Raw genomic sequence first — 24,827 nt, 5'->3', positions numbered from 1 at the left:
CACAGGGCAGGTGTTGAAGAACGAACAGAAGAGCAGGCGAGCAGGACACTGAGAGTCACTGTCCCACAGGGCCCTGGTGCTGGGCTGACGGGAGGCGTCAGTGTGGCTGCACTCAGCAGAACCAACCACCCGACACAGAGGCGCAGGCCGGGCAACGGCGACCAGCAGACGCTCCAGAACGCTGACTCGGATCTGGATCACACTCAGTACAGGCTGGACGTGAAATCAAGACCAACCACCCTGACCCAGCAGGAGAGAAATCCAGTCACGCTCGTCAAGGAGTTGGCACCAGAAGCCTCGCCCTCAGACTGCACCCGCGCACCAGGCCGGCTGCTGTTGTGTGCTGTGCTGCAGGTCCTTCTACAGTATTACGGTTCCTATAAAGCATTAAATATAAATAACCCCACCCTAGAGTAGCAGACTCTTTAATACATCAGTTAAATCTATGTCAAGAGAGATCAAACTAACTTCCTATCTAGAACCAGATCTGCCAGAACATGTGGTTTATAGTTCTGTCACTCGAAGGGATAAGGGCACACTTTCTGGGAAAGATAAAAATGAAACAGAATAGGAAAGAAGACATTCCTATGCCTCCAGCCTCAACCGAAAACCCCACCACCAACTGCAGTGCGCTGCACCGGCCATGTGACTCATTTCCGCCACTTGTAGAGCAGGCATTGTGTCACGGGGCCTGGAGAAGATTCTCAAAGATAACCAAAGTGCCGTAGCTCAGATGATGATGCCCTAGACTAGTCACTGTGAAATATAAAGACTCCAAATCAACCTCCAGGTCTCTTAATTACTGGGAAGTGTTTTACAGGAAGATTCCTGTGTTCCCAGTTGCCCTAACACATGTTGGTTCATGCCATGTTGTTTAGTGTTTGATTTATAAACGATACTCAAGAGAATCCAGCTCACCCAGAAGCAGGCCTAGAAGAAAGCCACCACTGATGCAACAGTCCTGGAAACTGAACTCAGATGCAAGATCAGCACATGCATGCACGCAGGTATACGCTCCACAAACATTTAGCTCCCAGTATCTGTCAGGCAGCGGGCTATACTCTGGAAGATCCCATGAAGAACAACACAGCCACGGCTTCTGCATTCGTGTGGTTTACGGTCTAGGAGGGGAAGGAGACAGGCCCAGCATCACGCAAGTGGTGCTGTGGCCGAGCAGGCCCCAGGGACACAGCTGCACGAAGGGGGGCATCCTAACTAGTCTTTCGTGACAAGGAAGACTTCTAGTAAACTCTACTTTTAGACTGAAACCGAAAGGACAAACCGAGTTAACCACGAAGGGTAGGAGGACAGAGGGTCTTGGCCTAGAGAAGGGCAAGTGTCTAGAGACAACCAGGACCACCAAGCCTAGGAGCACACGTTCAGCATGTGGAAGGCAAAAGGGGGGCTCTGCCCCTCTCTTACCTCTACCAGATTATGATGTGAAAGGACACTTCCTTAGAATAAAACTCTAAGGTTCAAAATCAAAGGGGAGTGGGCAGCAATGGAAAAGAACGTTCCGTCTGGAAATGAGAGAGGAGGCTTTCTAACTGATTTGTAGCTTCTGCCGTGGCCACCTCAGCCGTAGGAATCCCTCCTCACAGCCTGGCCAGTGAGGGAGTGTGGCTCATTCCCACGGGACCAAGACAGAGCCTGCCTGCGTGTCACAGCCTGGGACAGGGTGGGGAGCATACAAAACTCCACTCACCCGTCCCTGCCACTCCCCTTCCCACAGCAACCGTGACTCCACATCTCCCGAAATCATCATAAACCCTGCCAAGGGATCACCTGCTAGAGCAGTCGGAAGACTACATGCCCCCTAACGGGCCAAGAACATGAAAAAGCTCCAGCCTCACCCAGAAGTCCTGATCGCTAGAAAACATTCCAAAAAGAAATAAGATTCCACTCTTCCTCTATACTCGTCAAAGCCAATGAAAACCTACAGTCAATCCGACAGCATGATCCTGAGAGCGTGAGTCTCTGTGCAGCGCCAGTCCCGCGTCCCCAGCTGCCCCCACTCCTTCCAACGCTCAGCCCACTGAAAGCCGCCTCTCACTCCGAGAAGTAGCACTTTCTGCCAACCTTTTTTATCCTGCAAAAAACACAAACTTGCCAGCTCTTCCACCAACAGTGTGACTTTAAGCAACTCACTTAAGCCTAAGACTCAATTACCTCAAACGTAAAAGAGAAATGGTACTCATATCCATCTCTCGGGGCTGTTACGAAAATGAAATGAGACAATGCACAAGCCTAGGCCCCATAAACTCTGCCCCGTCCTTCCCTCAACTCGTTGAACATCGGGAAGGCATGCTGTTTACTGGAGGGTGGCTTCAGGAACCTGCAGTGCTCAGCCGTCAACCTGTCACCTCCCAGCGTCCATACGCTTTCCTGACTGCATGCTCACTTCCTGTTCGGGATCACCTCTCCCTGTCTACGCAGCACTGATGGGCCAATAAATCAGGGTGCTCTATCCTCCCACAGTGAAAACCGAGTCCCCAGACCTTCCCCTCCTGAGTTGGGGAAAATGCTAATAAATACTGGCTACAGAATGACAAAGAAATTCTTTTCCCTAAAAACTCCTCTTTTATCCAATTTCCTAGCTCAGTCAGCTGGGTTTGCCGTGGTATCCATCTCTTCCTTCTCCTCGGTCCCTGCTACACACAGAAATGATAAAGTATGCTCTAAAATACGTCCTTCACGTTCTGTTTTCCTCACTCACTCCAGGTTCAAGGCCTCTCCTACAACACACTAAGCCAAGAGCCTGACAAACGGCCTGGTTCACCTTAAAACCATGCTCCAGCAAGGCGCACAAAGTCAGATGCCTTCTGGGATCCGGTAGGGAATATAACCGTGTGCTCTTGTCCGGCTTAAGACATCAGGGGCTAGGGGGTCCCTCCCACCTACTCCCCTTAAAAGCATTCATTCCTACAAATAAAACGTCAGCAGGCTGAAATCAGTCCACCAGCCACAAGCTGAGTCTCTTGCAAAAAACCCAACTTGTGAGCATGGGATACTGAACAACTGTCCAACCTCGGGAAGCTCAGTTCTTTCCAGTTACTGTCGCAGACCAGCAATTCTCAAAAACCAAGACTCTTGGGGGTTCCAAAACCCTTATAAAACAAGATGAAAATGATTTTCAAAATAACAGTAAGACGTAGTTTACTTTTTTCACTGTGCTGACACTTGCATGGAGGGTGCCGAAGTACTGGCTGGTAAACTGCTGACTCCTCAGGCCCCTCACACAGAGCCCTAGGGCAGAGGCACCAAGTGATACCTGTAGTCAAAGTGTTCTTCACCTCCAGGGGTTCACAGTAAGACAAAGTTTCACTTAAGAATATCCTTGGGCTTCCACTGTGGCGCAGTGGTTAAGAGTCCGCCTGCCGATGCCAGGCACACGGGTTCGTGCCCCGGTCCGGGAAGATCCCACATGCCGCGGAGCGGCTGTGCCCGTGAGCCATGGCCGCTGAGCCTGCGCGTCCGGAGCCTGTGCTCCGCAACGGGAGAGGCCACAGCAGTGAGAGGCCCGTGTACCGCAAAAAAAAAAAAAAAAAAAAAAAAAGAATATCCTTGAAGAAGCAATAAAAAAATAATTTTACTAAATCTAGACCCTTTTATTATATTTATTACATTTATGTTAAATATATTATGTTTATTACATTGATATGAAATACATACAAATATATTTTCAATGTATATTTATCATATTCTAGATTAAAATGGAAGCATACCAGGTCGCATACCCAAGGGCAATGGTTGCCTAAAGGAAAAGCACTTGTATAAATGTAACTGTCTGAGCTGCAAGCTGAACCGCCTCTTCTTCTCGACAGAACATCATTTTTACTTGAGTGACTACACACTTGCTATGCAGACTTAGGTGCCGGACAGACATCTCAGATAACAGGAAACTGATGGTATTTACTGCCAACTGTCAAATCCGAGCTTTCAAGTGAAAATTGGGATTTTGGAAAACTCCTGTCACCATGAGCTCTCCAGCTTCCTGAGACTTGAAGACTTTCCTGATGAGACTGACAGCAACACTTACCGTGAATTTTCTGATATTACATGTAATGGAACATATAAACATTCTCAGGATCTGCAAAAAGTGAACCAGCGTTGCCCAAATGACCAACGTGTCAGGTAACAAATCATTGTGGGTAAAAGATCTATTCAAAGTACAAAAGAGACCAGGGATTTTTAACATAGCACAGTACAAAAGGTTCACTGATAGGACTGCACACTGCAACTAACCTGTAGGAACCGACCACTTGTCAAGTTTCGGTATCGTGTCACAAATGAACTCACAATTACCTGAAAAGGCTACCGAAATCCCTTTTTCAATTCTCTTGTCTGTGAGGCTGGATGTCTTCATCTACCTTCAGCTAAAACAACATATTGCCAGAGATTGAACACAGAAGCAGATGTAAATATTGCCACTCTTCCTACTAGATGTTTTCTTGTTTTAGAAAATAGCTATTTTTCATACAAATGTAATTTGTGTTAATGTGTAATGAGTTTGTCATTATTTTTTCATTAATTTTTTTTGTGAAGTTTTAGTCTTCATTTCTATTATAAGCATCGATGCCCATAACCCACACAGACAAAAAGCTCTTTGAGGTCCTTAAATAACACTTCTTAAAGCGTAAAAGGATCCAAAGACCAAAAAGGGGTTGAGATTCCATCTCAAACCGACTTTTTTTTTTAAAGCTGAAAGTATGTGAACAAACTGTAAGATGAACACTTACTTATAGCTAGTAATTTCCATCATCAGCCATCATTATTGTGGTTGTAAGAAAAATACCCTCCAAATTCCTCTACAATAACCCCAAAGTCAAGTTTTGTACATGAGAAGACTAAAAGATGAACACTACAAGAAATAACTCTTTACCCAAAGAGATGTTTTATAAAGGATTCAGAAATTATCCCATTAGGCAGAAGCCACTAATGTGTTCCTCTAAGACCTTGATTTCGGTTCCAAGGCCCTGTGATTCTTATTATCCTATACGGTTCCCCCTGGACATAATGGATGTCCCTGTTCGTGGACAGAGAACAAGGAACGTGTCCCCAGCATGGCTAGGAACTCGTCCTCCTCACAAACCATCAGGAAGTCCCACAAATCAACTCACTCAGATAGTAATTGGGCAGTGGTATGCTAAGGAACCTCTGCTTGGCCCTTTTCTACAGGCCTCGGCAACAAAAAATAAATGGAAAGGCTGTTCAGGTCCCTGGTGCCTGCATGCTGCAGAGAAACAGGGCTAAGAAGTTCAAGGCCATCCCCCGTGTGCTGCAGGGACCTGGGCACATGACAGAGGCAGCATCTACCTCCTTGTTCATCTCACTACACGTTCAGAAAATTCCAGTCTAAACTACACGTAACAGGGTACTAGATACTCGAGCTCCATAGGCCCAGTCCACCCCATCTCTGCTCAGCTACCTGTCTCAGAATAACTTAATTAGAGCAGTCACTTGTAACGCATCGATTAGGACTGTGAATGTCAAGCCCACTCTATTTTGCTCCTACATCACCATCGGTCCTTGAATAGAAGATATTAGCGGCCTGGAAGACACCCAGGCTGGCTGCCCAAAAGGCCCTTCCTATTTCCCACACTTTTCCCAGTACGTCACTTCTCAAGCTACCAGGGCCGCTTCTCCTCATTACAGTCCCTCTGCACGGGCCCCGGGCCACCTCTACGGTAACGGGTCACAGGGGAAGACCACCTTGTAAGGTCCTAGCCCTCTCACCTTGGTGGCTGGCTTCCCTCAACACTCTACGGCAGCCCCAAAGGCCTCCAGCTAGTCCGCTCCCCACGCCTCATCTGCCCTCAATGACAACCCCCTGCAAGGCCCAACTGCGGGCCGCGTTCCTGAGGTGTGCTTCTCACTCACAGAGGTGAGGACACAGGCTTCCTCATCTCCCAGGCTGACCTCAGGAACGGGAAGCTGGAGGCAGTCCAAGCTGAGAGGGGAGCCTCGCTTACAGAGGCTCAAGCACGCAGCTCTCTCCAGGGCCTAAATCTCCCGGGGCCAAATGCCCAGCCTCACAATACAGTCCAGGCTTCTATCCACCTAAGGGCCAGTTCAGGTGCTCACGTGCTGCACCTACTCACTGGCGTACCACACGCTTCGGAAAACCACAGTGGCCTCAAAGCAGGCTCCTGGAACGGTCCGTCAGTCACCGGCCACTGGCTGCCATTCACGTGGCGTCTACTCAGTAACCTGCCCTAACCCCTGTTCCAACACTCCCCGACCTGGCGCTCAAGCAGCACTTCCTGAATCCACCACTGATAACCAGCTGCCTGGGTAATTTATAGGGAGCGTCTGCCCGAGGGCACTGAGGCCAACTTTTTAGGTCCAAGGAGTTTCTGAGTCTGAGCAGGAGTCTCCAACTCACCTTTAATGACAACAGTGGGTTTTACATCACTTCTGATGCCTTCCTCTCTGCTTCCCTGCCACCAGTGGGTGAGAAAAGACTCCAATCCAGTGTGACCCCTGAGCCCTAAAAGAGAGCCCCTGCCACTGGCTTCCTCAGCCGCTCGCCCAGGATCTCCCAGGGGGCCACCTTATCCCTACCCCGACCACTGTCCTACTTGGGGCCCCACGTGTGTGGGCTCCTCTCTCCCCGCCCCCTATTCCTGCCCACACGTCCTGAGGCCTTACACGCTAAAAGTCCTAGGTTCCCTGACCTCGCGCCTAATAAAGTTCTCAATGGCTAAGGATCTGGGCTCTGGGTTTTAAGGATCCGTAGGGAAGAGAGCTGCTTTCCTCCTGTCCTTGGGACAACTGCTCTTCGTGTGACTTGGTTTAATGACTCCTAATGGAAAAAAGATAAAAGACAAAAGAAACCGTGCCGTATGTTTTTTTAACTAGAAATTATCTCAGAGGCTATGAAATTAGGTCTGGAGAAGGGCAACAAAAAGTATGGAGGGAGTGAGTCTGAGAAGGACAACTGCCTGTGTGATTACGGTGATAAAGGATGACATAGGTATATACTCCTCAGCTTCCCTCCAGCCCAGTCCTCCCACAAAAATGACCTCTGGAATGACACAGCGGGGCGTGGGCCTGGCTCTGCCGCTTGCTGTGTGACCCCGGCTGATCTAAGACTGATCAGTAAACATATGGATAATCGTGTCTACAACCCTTTGCTGTGATAATTAAAGAAGACAGTAAGTGTGGAAGTACTTATCAGAGTGCCCACAGCTTGGCTGAAGCCAAATAAATGTGAGTTTCCTTATTTCCCTTATTTTGACTAGTGCATGACACACTCCTTCATTTGCCTCATCTCACAGGCAGAGGCCTCCCAAGACCCCACGGTGTGTCTCCCAGTAATTACGGTTCCTCCTCTGCTCCAAGTCAAACGCTGCTTTCACACCTTCGTGTCTGTCTCCTGCACCTCCCGCTTCTACCCAGCAGTTTTTCCTTCTTGACTCTCTATTCATAGGATTGTCTTAAAATCCTTCTGACTGCAGTGACATTTCCTCACACTCTGGACTCCACCACCACACCACCTGTTTCCTGCTCTTCGACACTGTACACAGGAACGCCCAAGGAATGGGACACGATGTGATTTGCTTCACTGATGGCCCCTATGTGAGTACCACATATGAGGCCCAAGTTTACCTTATCTAGTAAATGTGTAACATCTATACACATTAGGAATCATAATAATTTGGTGGGTGGAACACTGGGCTTGCAGTACGAAGTTCTAAGTTCAAATTCTTGATCTGACACTGAACAGCTGTGTGGCCACAGATCACTCATTCTCAGCCTCAACTCACTCATCCAGGAAATGGATGGTCAGACCCACTGTTAGTCATACAGATGCTCACTCTCGCTCTCATCACAGGGCTTAAGGGCCTCTGCCTCATTCTGTCCCCAGGAAGGAGCAGCAAAGACTGGGAAGCAGTGGGGGGTATGGGAGGGGGGACTGAGAACAAAAGCTTTTCGGGACACAACAAGGATGCTTAGAGAGTCAATGCACCTAAGCACTACAGCCTGTAAGACTGTGCCCTCGCCTGCATAACCTGCCTTTTCCTGTCCCTTCCCTTTGGCTGATTCCATTGGCTTTGTCTTCCTCAGGGGACCAGCCTTTCACAACTGGGCCAGGGGATTCCCCTGCTCCAAGGCCCGCAGCAGCGGGGCCGGGGCAGGGCCAGGACAGCAAGCACAGCAGGCTCAGGTCAGAGGAGCTCTAACGCGCAGTGAGAATGACTCTCGTTTATTAGACTTGATTCCTCCTCGTACTGCTGGAGGAGTAAGACCTACAGGGACAAAATCCATGTTCAGGCCTAGAAGAAAAAGGCCCAGAGACTAGAAAGCTCAAGCCACCCTCAGGGAGAAGCAAAGGAAATATCTGAAGGTCACACAGGGCCTGGCCAGCTAAAGGAAGGATACACACAGACTGGGCCCAGGTGACCGCGACAGAAATGAAAAGTGGATTTTTAACAGGACTGTCCCCAGTGATGCTGGGATTGGGAGTATAACAGTAGTTGGCAGGTCAGAAAATTAGAGATTTGGGATTCTGTCTTTTTTATGCATTTCTAAGATTGTGGTTAAAACTGCATAGTAAAATGTACCACCTTAGCCATTTTCCAGCGTAGAGCTCAGCAGTGTTAAGTATGTGATGTACACATTATTGTGAAACCTCGCCAGAACTTTCTCATCTTTTTGCAAAACTGAAACTCTGTACCCACTGAACAACTCCCCCTTCCATTCTGCTTTGTTTCTATGAATTTGACTACTTTAACTCTCTCAGATTCTGGCTACTTTTATACCTGGGTCACAACTTGTAACTTGTTCTGTTTGGCAAACCAAGGTACGTATGTATGCGCGTGGCAGATCTGTGCAGCAGGCTCACTCAGGAAGCACGAACTGCAAGAGCAGCTAACTTCCTACAGCCACACAGAGACAAGCATAATCCTACAGCCGCACAGGCCACGGCCATCAGAATTCAGGATTAGCGTGGAGAGAAATGCATCGCCACCCCACTCTCAAAAAGAGCCAGGGAATGGTTACAAAACCCAGTGACCTGGTAGGACTAGCACCTGAGGGTGATCAGTGCCATTTTGGAAACGTACGCTATTAAAGACTACTAACAAATTTGGCCAGTGGTCCCAGCGAACACTCCTCACCTCCAGGAACTCTAGGCAGAAATGTGCATAGGACTGAACCAGAAATACAAAACACATGAATACTTCATCATTAGCTAGGCCTGTGAATCCCATTCCTGATGCAGCATTCCACAGCGGGGCTAGATCACATGGAGAACTCCTTTTCCCTCTGTTAGTGGTAACCTTGAGCTTGAGACCAAAGTAATTATGGGCAGAACAGGAATTCATAAACTACTAGGCCTGTATCTCAAGTCTTACTATTCATAAAAAGGAGGCTGGCTGAGGGGACCCAAGTCAACACCCGAGAGAATGGAGCCAGAAAGGGACAGAGAAGAGAGAAAGATCATTTGCCACCATGCCCAGGTAGACTCGCCCAGGCTTCCAGACAGGGCCGTGGCCTGGAAGCCAACCCAGCACCTGGAGGAAGAGAGGAGAGCAGCCTCTCTTCCCCTGGGCTGGTCAGGAGCAGCCCCAGCCTTCCCACCCTGCCAAGTAGAGTCAGGAAAGAGAAAGACACCACACCTCCCCACAGGCTTAACCTTCTCACTGTGCACGGTATCTACACCCACTAGGGCAAAGGCCACTGAAACGCCCTTTATCTCACTGAGTCAGTTCTCCTCGTGCAGGAGGGACGTGAAGTCAGGGCAGGGAGAGGCCCAGAGCTGAGAACTCAGCCTCTGGCAGTGAGGGGAAAAGATGAGAAGCCACATGCCCCAGGCCAACAACCACTGAGACAGGGTTCTCCTTCCTCTTGCTGCCCAGCCATGCATAGCAAGAATGTAAAGTTTTATCATGAACGTAAACCACAGCGATCCAGACTGCGTGTTCAACTGGAGTATTTTGGATTTCAGCAATGACCAAATAAAGAGGAACAAATACCTGTCCTATGTAAAATATATGTTGTCTTCTTGAGTCAAGCTGAAGGAAAAAAAAAATTATTAAAAAATGATCACAAATCCAAAGGCTCAAAAGAAAATGAAGGAAAAAAATGCTTGTGCTGGAAACACGCTGCTCTCAGAATCATGTCTGCACAGAGACTGATGTAACAGAGTCCCCAGTAAGAAGACTTTCAGGATCTCAAATTTAAGGAGAAAGCTGCTGTTCAGGCTTTGGAAGAAAACACCAGAAACGTACAGAGTAACAAACTCAGCTTAAAAACAAGCTGTGACATCTCAGTGAAGACAGGACCAATGGGAAAGAAAACCAGGAGGGCATCAGTCTAAAAAGCAGGTTTCTGGTCCCGAAGGCCTTCAGGACAGCAAAGGAAAATGGAACAGAGAGAGCGAAGCTTTAGTAACCAATGGCTTACATGAAATCAAGAAAATCAAACTCCAGAGGCACAAAGAGGAACTCCAGATGGGACAAAGGTGCTTCTGCTGTCTTCAGAGTTAAGGAAAGTTGTCTAAGGCCTAGAGACCTCAAAGCCAGAGAGAGGCAAGAGCTTTCTTAGAAAAATCATGAGACTTTCTTCCTCACTGAGTCCGAAAGGGAACATGCTTAGAAAAAACTCCAGAGACAGTTTCGGTTTAGAAATAGTTGAGGGCGATTCTCCATCGAGGAAAACGGTCAAACAAGGGGAAAACTTACCACAGTGACAGAAGTCAAAACCCCCAAGACATTCCAGAAGAAGAGGCAGAGGCAGGGCCCACAGTGGCTGAAGGGCAACAAAAGCCTCGGGATCCTGCTGGGTTAGAAACATGCAGAGAGAAAAGCAGAAGGTTTGTATTATGGAGAATTTAGGATCACAAAGTTTTTTGAAGAGCTGACTATTATAAATGTGGGGTCCCAGCTCAGAAGATAGGTAGACCCACTTATATTTAGGATTTATATAAAAATATGGAATTCAAGGCCTGTAGGGCCAAACAGAGGATGAGAAAGCCTGAGAAACTCTAGAAAGGAAATTCCAGGCAAGCCTGCACAACTTCCCTTCAAGATATAGGAATTCTAGTATCATAAGTAGCCTCTTGATAGGAACTTTATCCAAATTGAGTTTTAGGTTCACACTGGATACTGAGTAACTGACTCGGATTGGCTGGAATCCTAGAGAGTCTAAAATCAATACTGTTTTTCTCACTTATTTTCCAGGTGAGAGGCTGCTGAAGGAGCAGGACTAGAGGCAGGGTGAACGAGTTCATACCCTGGTTTTACCACACGCTAGCTGTGCAACCTTCACCTAAGAGGTTAAGAGTGGGGTTAATGGAGATAATAAAAGGCAACTGACCTTGAAAGGTAACATTATAAGGTAGTTTAAGGGTTAAATAAATTAACGCATGACAAGTACTTAAAACAGTGCCTATGGTCTTCCCTGGTGGCACAGTGGTTGAGAGTCCGCCTGCCGATGCAGGGGACACGGGTTCGTGCCCCGGTCCGGGAAGATCCCACATGCCGTGGCCGCGGAGCGGCTGGGCCCGTGAGCCATGGCCGCTGAGCCTGCGCATCCAGAGCCTGTGCTCCGCAACGGGAGAGGCCGCAACAGTGAGAGGCCCGCGTACGGCAAAAAAAACCAAAAGAACAAAAAACAGTGCCTAGAAACTGTTAAGGGCTCAACGAAGATTAGCTATCATTATCATTATTTTATTTATTCCATCTACTTCCTCCCCTCTCTGCTATACTCTAAAACTGCTAAGAGTAGTTCAGGTATAGATTCCAAGATCTATTTTAAAGTTCGGGGAACATCTCTTTTCCCCGGGCAGTGATGACACATTAAGGGAGTTAGAGATCAAACTGCTGCCACGTTAACGTTCGGATGCAACGTTCTCCTGAATCTGGGGAATCTAGGGACGGTGCTAAGTTACTATGTGTCTATATTAGGGAATCTAGGGACGGTGCTAAGTTACTATGTGTCTATATTAGGGAATCTAGGGACGGTGCTAAGTTACTATGTGTCTATATAGCTCCCCAGAAATCGGGGGGGGGGGGGGGGGGGGGGGGGGGGGAAGGAAACATGCAAATGATACGAGGCTGGAGTTTAGCCAACTCTGCTAACATCCATCTGAAGAAGCTCTATCACTTCAGCAGAAACCACTAACATGAGAAATGGAGTCCTACAGACTGCCCTGAGCAACCCTGCAACATCTGAGACTGAATCAAATGGGGAGAAAAAGGAAAAACGAAAATGCTTTCAATATATTTAGGGATTTTAGTTTCTAAAATGGGAAAAAAGGGTTGACTCAGAATGAAGGTTGTTAATAGGATATACTTTAAAGGGCAGGAATTTCAAATGGTTGAGAGGGGGCCAGGTTTTTTCTTCCTTGCTGAATTACACATGCCAATCATGGTGCCTGCAAATCCTACAAATGGGAACGGCCTCAGCTTTAAGGATAGGCCCAGCTGCTGCAGACCATATAACCGCTCCATCTCACCTCACCACAGGGTCTTAGACTACGTGCAGACACCTGACCCATGAGCTTAACAGTGACCTCTGCTGTGGCCTGGAATAACAGTAAAAGCTGCAACAAAGCTGTATTCCCAATCTCTCTCCCTCAGGAATCTGAACAATACTGAAAATGAGGTGATTAGCCAGGAGACATGAAGCTGAAAGGTTACTATGTACAAAGGAGCTGGAGCGGTCATGAGCTGAGCAATCACAGCAAAGCGGAGTCGTGAGGAAGTAGAATCTCTAAGTCAGGCAGAGAAAAGACAGATGGGATAGGAGAAAAGAAAAAACCGGATGGCAGCAAGAGGAAAAAGACACAAAGGAAAGACAGCTGCCTTGAGACCCCACTGTCGATAGGAAAGACTGCTTGTCTCCGAGCTGCCTTAGTTAACGACAGTTTTCTGGCCCAGGTGCATCCTTACGCCATATCCCGTTTCCTAAAATGGAATGGATCTCTGCTCCTTGCAACAGAAAATCGCTAACTAAAACAGTTACTTCAGCTCCCCTGAGGATGGAGTTTTCCCAGGAGGCAGCTCGGTGCCTCCAACAAACAGACTTCTGGCAAGTCCACCCCAGCCAGACGTGCCTAGATGTTGCAACAGAACGGGGCGGGGGGGGGGGTCTCATCCCCTAGGCTCCTTCGGCACAGGCCCTAGGGCTTATGAGCATCTCAATGGCCTACGAAAATGTTTGAGACCTGAAAAAAATATTTACTGGATGTAAAATATGAAAATAAAATCATAAAATCAAAGCTAATAAATGTTTAATGTCTACAACTAGTCTAATGAAGCTTAACTCATTAAGTTTTGTATAAGCTAATTTCATGTGGGATGTGGGTACATTTTTTTAATACGTTTGATATGTGACATGGTAAAGGCCACCGAAGATAAGAATGCTGAGGCCTTCTAAGGACTGCAAACCAGTCCCGCGGAAGGAGACATGCTTGGGTGTAGGCTGCAACCTGCCCACCCTGCCCTCTGCAGAAATTTATACTTAAATATTATGCCTTACTACTCAAAACCGAGCAGTCTGAAGTTAGAAATCAACCCTCGCCTCCCAAATTTAAACACACTGTAATTTTGGTACTCCTGAATTAGGAGTCTATTATTTTTTCTTAATGTAATATTTTACAAAAATGAAGCCAAACAACTTCTACTAGCCATCCTATTAGTTTTACCAAAAAGAAGGGAAAACATGTTATTCAGGCTACAAATGGTCCTGTCTGTTTGAAGGACATCTGTCAGAATAAGAAATCAAAAATTGGTCACATTTACTCTCTCCTTGTGCACGAGTCCCCATGAATGTCAGGAACAGATCCAAACATTCTCTCCCATTTGGCCAGATTCTTAATCTGAGAAAAACAGGAGGTAGTTCAGAAGTTATACGAGATTTAAATCTTATACCTGTAAAAGCAGAAAGGCAAATATAATTCTCCTTCCACAGTCACTGCTGATAAGGGCTCTCACTGGGTGAGCACAGAGAAGCTCACCGTCTGTTCCAGCTACGACCACTGCCCTCTCCCCACCTTCTCTGCTGGCCTTCCCTGCAGACCTCTACACTTCCCGGTCCTGCCCCCCCACACCCACTCTCCCTTCTATACCCCACCCCCACAACGCCTCTTCTGCAAAACTGTTCCCTGGGAGTTCCCCGGCCGTCCAGTGGTTAGGACACTCTGGGCTTTCATTGCCGAGGGCCCGGGGTCCAGTCCTTTGTGAGGGAACTAAGACCCTGCAAGCTGTGTGGGGCAGCCAAACAAAACAGAAAAACCAACCAAACAAAACCATTGCCCTCCTCGTCAGAGCGCAAGGCCAGACCCTTGCTCCTGTTTCACTCTTTGACTCTAGGTTACACACGTCTCCTCCGTCCCCAGGTCCCTGCACTTTCTCACCTCTCCTCAGGCCTTGCTGAAGGCACTGACCATTTCTTTTATTCCTTCTTTCTAAACACCAGTGTCTGCTAAAGGTACATCCTGACTCCATTTTTTTTTTAGCTCAACCACCTGCCTGGCTTGAATGAGAACCATTTCCATGATGACAATTCCACATTCTCTCATAACAGGAATATTTCCCTATCATCCCACAATGAACTGAAAATCACTAATTCGCCATATGAAGTCCCTATAAAAGGCAACATCTTCCCCCAACAAGTCTCCCAGGCTGGGAGACTCTCTCCCCCTCCCCACCCTACACATCTTTCCATTTCATCTGATCTCTGCTTATTTTCTCCTCTCAGCGTTTAAACCAACGCAAAGCCTCTTCCGTCTTAAGGAAAACCCGTATTCAATCCTATGCCTTCTCTAGCTGCCATGCTCTCTCTCCATTTCCCCACCCAGGCTTCTTCAAGGCTTATCTTCCCGACTTCTATCGCTCCACTTCCCACTCACTCCTCCACCCATCACTACGCCACTGAAGCGCCTCCAGGCCCGGCCTTCATCTCGCAGGACTCTCCCTCTGTGACTCCGCTCTCACCACCACAGTCTTATGCTCAGCCTGCTGGAGACTCCTGCTCCCCCTAAGCACCGGTGCTCTCGTGGGCTCCACCTCGGCCCTCGCTGCTCCCCACTTACACCCCCACCAGGCCAGCCATCCAGTCCACGCGTTCTCAACTCGGGCTGTTAAAGAGAACCTTTTGTAGGAGTTGTTTTAACGGTGCAGAATGCCTCCAGAGGGCGCCCAAACACTTGCTCAGAAATCTTCATGGCCATTTACACGACAGCATTAGAACCTGAAACGAATTTCACAGTGGATTACTACCTCTAACTCGTTGCTAAGCAGCATGAAGATTTGTACAACCTGCTTTCTGCAGGTTCCCTGATCGTAACTGTGAGTCTGGGGGCTTGCTTATCACAAGGTCCTAATCCTAGCATAATACAGAGATAAAGTAATGTTACTGCATATTGGTTAACGAAAAACCTGGCTTATGTTTGCTGGCCGATGCCAAGTATTTTGAATCATTGAAATACTCTTAAATCCTATCAAGCTTAATCCTACACGTTTGACATGCACATCTAAAAATAATTTTGAAAGCCAGAGGGACATAATGGGGTTTACCCTGAAGGAAAGGGGTTCAGGTTATTTTTATGAATTGTTTTATCATTTACCTAACCTCTTTGGGAGAGACGTTTGCTCTGGCTTTAATAAGGGCTTCCTCACAAGATCTGTCACAATACTGTGGAAGGCGCTGCAAAATTAGATGTGGAAATAAGCTATGATTATTTTATGAACTTGCAGGTTATGAAAAATAAATGAGCTCTAGAATAGCTTTACTGAATTTCTTATATCAGGTGACACAAGAGACAATGCATATTCTAGAGTTAGAATAAAGCTGTAGAAATGCTTTCGTATTAGCAACACAAATGACTGCTTTTTAACATCAAACTTTGAATTCTTCTGATACAACGCCAAAGTTAAACTTCATTTTTTTTTTGAAAATCTCCCTTCTTCCAACTTCTGTCCAAAAGAGTATCTACCATAGCCACTGGTTATCCATCTTGTAGTTCTCCCAATTTGGATTAGCTGTGGTAATTCTTTAAACTTAGGCTAAACACTTTGATTTGCCCAATCTAGTTTCACTCCTTATCCCTTTATCACATCTGTGAACACTTAAAACTACTGCCCCTGCCACTTCTGGGAACTTCCTCCTCAGCTGCTAGGAACCGCCCTCTCCTGAACCCCTCCTCTGCACTCACCGCCTGGCGCACCTGCCCCTGTAGGCCCTGCAACAGTGAACCCAATCAGCTGGGCTAAACCAATCAGATGCTCTTCCCTGAGAGTTTAGACTTGGGACGTGGAAAGTCTGGGTCTATAAAGTGACCTGGCAGGGACAGTGACTCAGGAGGGACAAAGGCAGAGAGAGCAGCTGCACTGATTCCTGTTGACGTTCCAGCCACCACTGGGTCTCGGCCAAGAAACAGCCTTGGATGCCATGGTAGCCTCCTCAGAAATCCCCCTTCACTTAAGCCATTTCAAATGCATTTTCTTTTAACCAAATGTTCTCTAAGACATCCTCCTCCTCTCTGATGAATTCTTTTGAGAACTTAAAGGTCTCCCCTACCTTTTCCTTGATGGGTCATATGCCCCAGCTCTGCTCTGGGCTCCTCCTCATTCTGGTCTACACAATCTCACCCATCCACGGTTTCCATGCCAGCTGTGCGGTGAGGACACTGTGAATGATTCTCCAACCTCCATCCATACTTATGCTACAGCCTGAATGTTTGTGTCCCCTAACTCCAGTGTGACGGTGTTAGGAGGTGGGGCCTTTAGGAGGTGATCAGGTCATGTGGGTGGAGCCCTCACGATGTGATGAGTGTCCTTATAAAAGAGACCCCAGAGAACTCCCTCGCCCCTCTGCCACGTGAGGACACAGCGAGAAGATGGCATCTATGAACCAGGAAGCAGGACCTCATCAGACACTCAATTTACTGGCACCTTGATCTTGGACCTCCCAGCCTCCAGAACTGTGAAAAATAAATACTTGTTGTTGTAGCCACCCAGTCTACGGTATTTTGTCATGGCAGCCCAAATAGACTAGGACAACTTCTAATGGCCAGGGAGGCACCTGCAGATGGATCAGACCTAGGGCACCCCTCTGCCCATGTCCTGGCCCACGTCCGCGTGGAACGACCAGTTTGGAAGCATCAGTAGAAATTGCTCCAATTATTCAGCAGTACTGACAACAGGATGACTGACTCTAGGACCACCACCTGCTCAAAGAGTCAGAGTCTAGCCCAAAAGGCAACCACAGTATCACCCAAAGTCAGGGTCATGAAGTCTTAACTCCATATAAAAGACATCAACAGTCCAGTCTAAGCTAGACAGATACCCCAATCTTAAACAATACATAGATGTGTAATCATATTCCAAGAAAAATTTACCACACAGAAACACTGATTTTTAATCATGGATTTACGCACAGCACTCAGTCAGTCACATAACAAAGCACGTATATCTGCATCATGAAGTCATTCTTCGCAAATTCTCTCAGGAAGATCCTACACGTCCCACAAGCCCCACACGCTCAGCACGTCCAAAACTCAATCTGTCATCTCTTCACCAAAGCCAACTCTGTTCTCAACTATAGTAAATGGGTCCACTAGTCTCTCAATTGCAAGTCAGAAACCTGGTTACCATCAACCCTCCTCCCACTCATGAAGTTCTGTCACTCTATCTCCTCAATTCCTCCTGAATTTATCCACCCACCTCACCGACATTCAGCTGTCATTCAGGCCACCATCTTCCCCTGGAACACTGCAAAGCCTCCAGGCTTGCCTTCCTCTAACCCATTATCCACTGTAAGGTAATCTTCCTAAAATGCAAAATGGATTGTTTATTACCCCGCTTAAAGTTTTTCAATGGGTTCCATTAATTCTCAGTGTAATTTCCAAATTTATTCACATGGCATACATTTTTTTGTGTGTTTCTTTGTTTTTGGCCGTGCAGCATGCGAGATCTTAGTTCCCCAATCAGGGATCGAACACCGTGCCCCCTGCATTGGGAGCGCAGAGCCTTAAACCACTGGACCGCCAGGGAAGTCCCAGGCTTTCAAACTCTGATCAGCGTTAGCTACTATTTACCTCTCCTGGTTCATCTCTCACAGCTGCCCACTCCGATTCTAGCTCCAGCCAAACCAGACTTCTTCAGACTCGCCAGGTTCTGTCTGCTCCTAGGCCTCAACCACTCCCCGCCCCGCCCCCCCCAACGCTCCTTTGAACTCTGGGCCCTCACACTTGCTGTTTCCGCCGTTTACCTTCGGGGCTCACCTTCTCTAGAAAGCCTCCCCTGACTGGTACCCCTACCCTCAAATCTGGGTCATGTAGGGTACCTTTTATGTGCCCCCAGAGCCCTTCCATGTCCGCAACGCTATCTCCACTATCACACTTCCTTGGCTTTGTCCTCCACTAAGCCACATGCCACTCCATGTCCACAGAACCTACTGCAGGTCCACAGTTAACCACTGGCAAGGGAACAAACGCACATGCCTTTAGAATAACCTCTTCAGCCTCACCTACACTGCATACCCCGAGGCACCCTGAGCTCCACTCTGCCGAGTCACTTGCAGGCCCTGCATGATAATCAGGCTCTCAATGCTTCTGCCCTTGGTCCAGCTGGCTAAGTGCTACTCATCCTGACTCAGTTAAATGCAACTTGCTCTGTGACTGGATCTGTGTGTTAGGAACACGAAGAGTTAACAAGAGTCAAACTAGGAAATTCCACGGCCCATGTTTTAAGTTTCTGCATTTATTCTACAGTTACAAGAAACGAGAACTATTTTTATTCTGCATATTGCTAAGAAGCAATTTTCCTCCAAAAGTTGGAAGAGACAAAATTCATTCAAACTTACTCCAAATGTATCACTCAAAAAACGTTTAGATATTAGTTTTTAGAGAACATTCTAGAGGACACTTTAATATATAAGACAGATCTATTTTTTTAAAGGGCACATATCTATTAACCATGCAGCTAACACATGTTCTACATATGATGTACTTTTTTAAAGTAAACGTTCCAAAATAAATGAAATAACAAATTATAGATGTAATAACAGAATCCTGAAAAATAAAAAAAGCAAAAAATTTTAAATCATCCAACATCCTACTACCCAAAATCCACAACTTTTAAGATTTTCATTTAATTTCTTCTAGACATTTTTCCATCATAGGTTTTTGTGGAGGGTTGTTGGGACTTCTGTTTAACTAAGGGTTTTAATCATATCACGTATGCAATTTTGCATCCTGATTTTCCTTCAACATTGTCATAAGCACTTTAATACATTTTCTTCCTAAATATTTTAACGGCCAGTAATATATTATCCAGTGGATGTACCATAACTTAACCCTTAAAGTTATAGGAAATGCACCCTTAAAAATAATTCCACAATACATATCTTTTGTATGTAAAGCCTCTCTGTACTTAAAAATATTCCTCTGGGCTTCCCTGGTGGCGCAGTGGTTGAGAGTTCGCCTGCCGACGCAGTGGACGCAGGTTCGTGCCCCGGTCCGGGAGGATCCCACATGCCGTGAAGCGGCTGGGCCTGTGGGCCATGGCCACTGAGCCTGTGCGTCTGGAGCCTGTGCTCCGCAATGGGAGAGAGGCCACAACAGTGAGAGGCCCATATACCGCAAAAAAAATAAAAAAATAAATAAAAATATTCCTTTGATGGCTCCTAGGTGGTTGCTACATCAAGGAATATGATTACTTTTAAGGCTCTTGATACATATGTCTCATGTAACATAAGAGTGTGACATTTTTGCTACATCCTCGTAAGTCCTAGGTCTTAAATTTTTTTAGTCTAAATTTAGGCCTTTATTAAGTGAGAAATTGTAAAATCTTCATTACAAAGTAAATCTCGTTGTAAAAAGGGAAAAAAAACTTTAACAATCCAAAACATTGTGAAATAAATATAAAATCAGTCCCAGAACTAAAAATTCAGTCTCCCCTATTCTCTTCCCTTCAGAAGTAGTCACATATCTTTCTAGATCTGTCTCTATTTTTATTCAGAACACACACACACACACACACACACACACACACACAACCACACACACTATTTTGTTTTGTATCTTACAAAGAAATGGAATTAAACCTGCTCAAAAATATATTCTAGACATCTATCCAGGCTATGTCAATACATACAAATCTACCTCTCTTTTAAAAAGCTACATAACATTCCATAGTGTACAGGCACCAAATTTTTTGTGTTCATCTTCAGTTTTTCCTCATTCTAAGTGATGCTGCAACAGACTTCATTCAAACTAACTTGTATCTTCTTATTAGAATATCATCAATTCCTTGAAGTGTATCTGCTAGATGAAAGCATATACGTGTTTTTAAAATTTTGACAGGTTTGGGCAAACTGTCATCTGGAAAGGTCGAACCAATTTTATGTTCCCAAGAATATATGAGGTACCTTTTTCTCTACATCCTTGGGCAGCTTTTAAATTTTAGCCTGAGAGCACCCTCCCCCAAAAAAACCTCACTGTTTTAATTTCCATTCCCCTAATCACAAGTGAGGTTGAATTTCCCGTCATTGCTTTGATATTTTCATTTCTCTCAGAACTATTCATATTCTCCATTCATTTCTTAATTGTGTCAATTCTATTATCCTTTGTTTATACATGTTACCAAAACTTTTTCCCCAGTCTGTCACCTTGTGTTTTTTTGTCACACAGAAATTCAGCTTTGATGATGTTCCAACTTATCATTCTTTTATGATTTGAGGCCTTGGTCTTACCTAAATGGTCTACCCCAAAAACATTTTCCCCAACATAATACATCCTCCAACATAATACTTATATTTTCTTCTAGTACTTTTAAAGGTGTTTTTGTCTTTGAGTTAGTTCTTTAATTCAAATAAGTCATTTTTGAATATGGGGAAGTAGAATCTTTCTTTCCAAATAGTCATTTTTCCCTATACAATGCATCAAACAACCATTGCCCAACTGTTTCAAAATACCAACTTTATTATATAATAAATTCATATATATATATATATATATATATATATATATATATATATATATGGGTCTGTTACTGGATTCTACTTGTCCATGTACCAGCTTGTCTATTCTTGTGCTCACCATTTACATTACTGTACCATTACAGTATGTTTTGATATCTGGCATGGCAAATCGTTCATCACTATTTTTCCGCTTGAAAAATTTCTTGGCCACTCTAGCACATTTAGTCCTCTGGACAAATTTTAGAAGCAATTTATCAAGTGTCCAGAAATAAGTCTCACTGGGATTTCAACTGGAATAACACTGAGGTTACAGTTTAATTTGTAGAGTATTGCCATCTTTACAAAGATGCCGTCCCTTCCAGAAACATGTAATGTCTGCCCATTTATTTCGGTTAGCTTTTAAATTCTTCAGGTAAAGGTTTTTACTTTTTTCATAAAGCTCTTGTACATTTGTGTTTTACTCTTAAATGTGTTCTGGTTTTGTTGCTACTGAGAAGAGAATTTTACTTTTCTATAGGAGTAATTACCAATTATTTGATTATGAGTGAGATCACACACCTTTCCAAATGCTGAACAAATTATATTTCTATCCAGTGAACTACCCACATCCTGCAACCACGTGTGGATTTTCATGATTTTCCTCATTGATTTGTGTGAGTTCTTTGCATGCTGAAAATATTAACTCTTCACTTATATTTGTCATAAATATTTTCCTACTTTGTGGTTTAGTTTTTGATCCTAGGGTTTTGTTTTCTCCTTCTTCTTAAAGAAGTTTTAAATGTGTACATAATCTAATACATTGATTTTAACTAGCAACAGATTTGAGTGCCCCATAGGTGCGAAGACCTGTATCTCTCTCTCACAAAAGCTGCACGGTGGGTATTACTTTCCTCACTTAAAATAATCCAGTTCAAGTCTGTGTGACTGCAAAGCCTGTCCTCTGTCCACCTCAGCGTGCATAACTCTTTTTTCCAGATGTTTAATATTTACTTCCATATCTTCTTCCTGATTTGAAGGGCATTCACGATGGTTTGTCATTTATTACATTCCCATATACAGTTTATCTCTGGGGTGCTGAATAGGTTCCAGTGACCTGTACAGAACAAACATGATTCTACAATACGTTTAGACAATCAGATAGGGTTTGTCCCAACTCATTACTCACTATTCTGTCCAGTTCACCCAAAAAAGGGCATCTCTATAACGTTTAAACATCACATCCAAGAATACGGCCTGTCCTTCTGTTTAAGACATTCTGTCTTATCTTTCAGGATGCTTTCTGGTCTCCTCCAGGCAGACCGCACTTGTCTCGATGAGGCTGTGCTTACCTGTTTCTTGTTTTTTGTTGCACTGTGATCAGAGCCTGCTGTTTTGGTTGTTTTTCCATTTAGTTTCTGCCAGGTTATTTTTAATATTCAGAAAGCTATGACTTTTATGTACACGTTGTGCGCCCAGTCACTTTCTCGATTTTTTTGTCTGTTTTTTCTGTTATTCTCATTTTTTTAAGCCAATAGCATCTACAAATGTTTCCCTTCTTTTAATTTTAGAGCCTCACCTCAGTCTTATTTCGTGTATTCCTGCTTTGACAAAACTTACCAAAAACATGTTAAATACCCCAAATTTTAATTTGACTCTGATACTTTTCTGTTAAGCATAGTATGAATAATTAGTTTAACATATGTGTGCCTTTCGCATTAAAAAAGTGCATTTTATGCCTACTTTTTAGAAATAAAGAATTATTTATTTTTAAAATCAATTATTTATTTTTAAAATCAAATACCTATCTTGACCTTAGTTTAGCTGGTAGTTTAAAGTCAACGTGAACTGGACGGGAAAGACCACTTCTCTTCTAGAAAGGCCTCTGAAATGGCCTACCTGGTCTTCCCCACTTCGACTCTCCACCCCTACATTCTGCACGCAGCTGCTGCAGTGGTTGTTTAAACATGCAAATCTGATTATGTCACTCCCCTACTGAAAACCGGACCCTTGTAATGGTTTCCCATTTCACTCAGGGTGAAATAAAACATCCTTAACCTGCCCTACAAGACCCTACACGATCTGGCCCCTGCCTAGCCACACTTGCCCCTCACCCACCATAATCTATCCACACGTCATTCTTTCAGTTCCCGGAATGGGCAAAGTTTCCCCCTTCTGGGCCTGCCTACAGGCTGTTCCCCTGCCTGGAAAATTATCCCCCATCTCATTCTACACTGACGCCTACTCACCCTTCAGATCTCAGCTCAAATCTTACTTTTGCAAAAAAGTCTTTCCTGGGCCCTCTTTCTGCAATCTAAAATTTGGTCCCCTTTTTATACTCTCTCATAGCCAATGCTACTTCACTTTCATAGCAGATACCAGTTTATGATTCTACATGCAGCTGCGCGATTGTGTTTAATTTCTGATCTCCTCTCCCCCCCATAGATCAATTACAAGAGAACAGGGTCAAGTTGATTTTGCTGGCCACGCTACAAACATTCATGCATATATGAATGAAAGAGAAACACCTACAAAGCCCCTAAGGGTATCTCTTACATCTTAACACGATACCCATCACATTATTCAATGAATATTTACCGTTAAAACTCTGATACTGCCTGCAAACTCCATAAGAATCCATTTTACTCAAAGGACATAAAAACTAACCTGAATCTGCTGCTGCTTCAGAAAAATACACAAATTTACGTCACTAGGAAGTTACGTTCTGTTTACATATTATCAGAGTTTTATGTAGTGTTCAAGTTGCTGATCCTTTATTCTCAGGCAACTAATTTTTATGCCTTATTTTTAAGGTATGTAAAGCACTATGAAAAATATGCTTTGTAAAATACTCTTTCAGAAGTCTAATGTATTAACAGTACTTGGTAAAAATATAGCAAAATCAGAAATCAAACAGCATTCAAAGTTGGCTATCTGTAGTATTCTGTAATATACATATCTGGTCAAAAAGAAACTATAAATTATATTGTCAATTAAAAATTCCTTCAGATCACAAAGGCCAGTAAAATCAACATTATATACCACTTCACACTCTACAAAGACTTTCACATACATCATACGACTGAACTTGGTGGGACAGAGCAGGTATTAACATCATTTGTAGAAAAGAAAACTGAGGCTTAGAGTAATTAAATGTCCTCCCCAAGGTCACAGGACTTGAAAGTAGTCGAGTCACAATTACAACTGGGGGGGAGGAGGGGTGGAGGCTCCTACATGTAAATTTCTGAACCAAAGAGAACTTCCATCATAAAAGCTTAGGCTCTGTAATTAGTGTAGATTTGTGCTCCCTTCACTAAAATTTCATTTCACTAGAGAACGACAACCAAAGAAGCTGTTTAAGTGTAAAGTTAAAACATCCATTGCCATCAATCCAGGAAATGGCTACGTAAACTATGGTGCACTCAAACTATGGAAACATGATGCAGCAGTTCTGCAAAATGAGTGAATGCATCATAGGCTAAAACTGAAAGCTGGAGTACACTTGTACTTGTTAAAACAGTCAAAGATAATACAAGTACACACATTGTTTGGATCGTAAACACATTTTTAAAGATCTAGAAGGACACACACCAAACATAACAGCTGTTATCGCTGGGGACAGAGATTTGTAGTCAAAGACTTTAGCCCATCTCTGTAATGTTTTAATTTTTACAAAGAAAATGCTTTCCTTTGCTAATTTAAAACTAATTTTTAAAATTTAAATTAACCTGTGGGTTGAACAAGAAGGTCATTTTTCTGTTCTAAAAAGCTGTGCATCTACCAAGGAAGTAGGGCCCCCCCAAAGAAAGGACAAAATATAGAAACAAAAACAGTTCGATCCTTTTAAAACAATAAACTATCACAAAACGTTCCTTAAAAAAAAAAAAAACAATAGCTCAGAATTTTAAAAAAACATC

The 24,827-nt window shown here is 44.6% G+C and overlaps 1 protein-coding gene across 12 annotated transcripts in view; it reads right to left on the bottom strand.

The window, feature by feature from the left end:
• The window catches only part of ZNF664 (zinc finger protein 664), a 36,112-nt gene that overhangs the window by 9,552 nt on the left and 1,733 nt on the right, over positions 1-24,827 (bottom strand). For 6 of the 12 annotated variants that reach the window (XM_032602479.1, XM_032602488.1, XM_032602481.1 and 3 more), the window contains exon 3: positions 10,689-10,782. The exons of 4 other annotated variants lie outside the window; for them this stretch is intronic. The gene's annotated coding sequence lies outside the window, so the exon portion shown is untranslated. Of the gene's footprint in view, positions 1-10,688; positions 10,786-24,827 lie in introns of all 12 variants that reach the window. 2 more of the 12 variants (XR_004345352.1, XM_032602478.1) reach the window with 1 other exon arrangement.

This window comes from Phocoena sinus, chromosome 14 (assembly GCF_008692025.1).
Source record: "Phocoena sinus isolate mPhoSin1 chromosome 14, mPhoSin1.pri, whole genome shotgun sequence".
NCBI classification, from domain to species: Eukaryota; Metazoa; Chordata; class Mammalia; order Artiodactyla; family Phocoenidae; genus Phocoena; species Phocoena sinus.
Note: the sequence above shows the minus strand (reverse complement) of the source record. Positions and strands in the feature narration are given on the sequence as shown.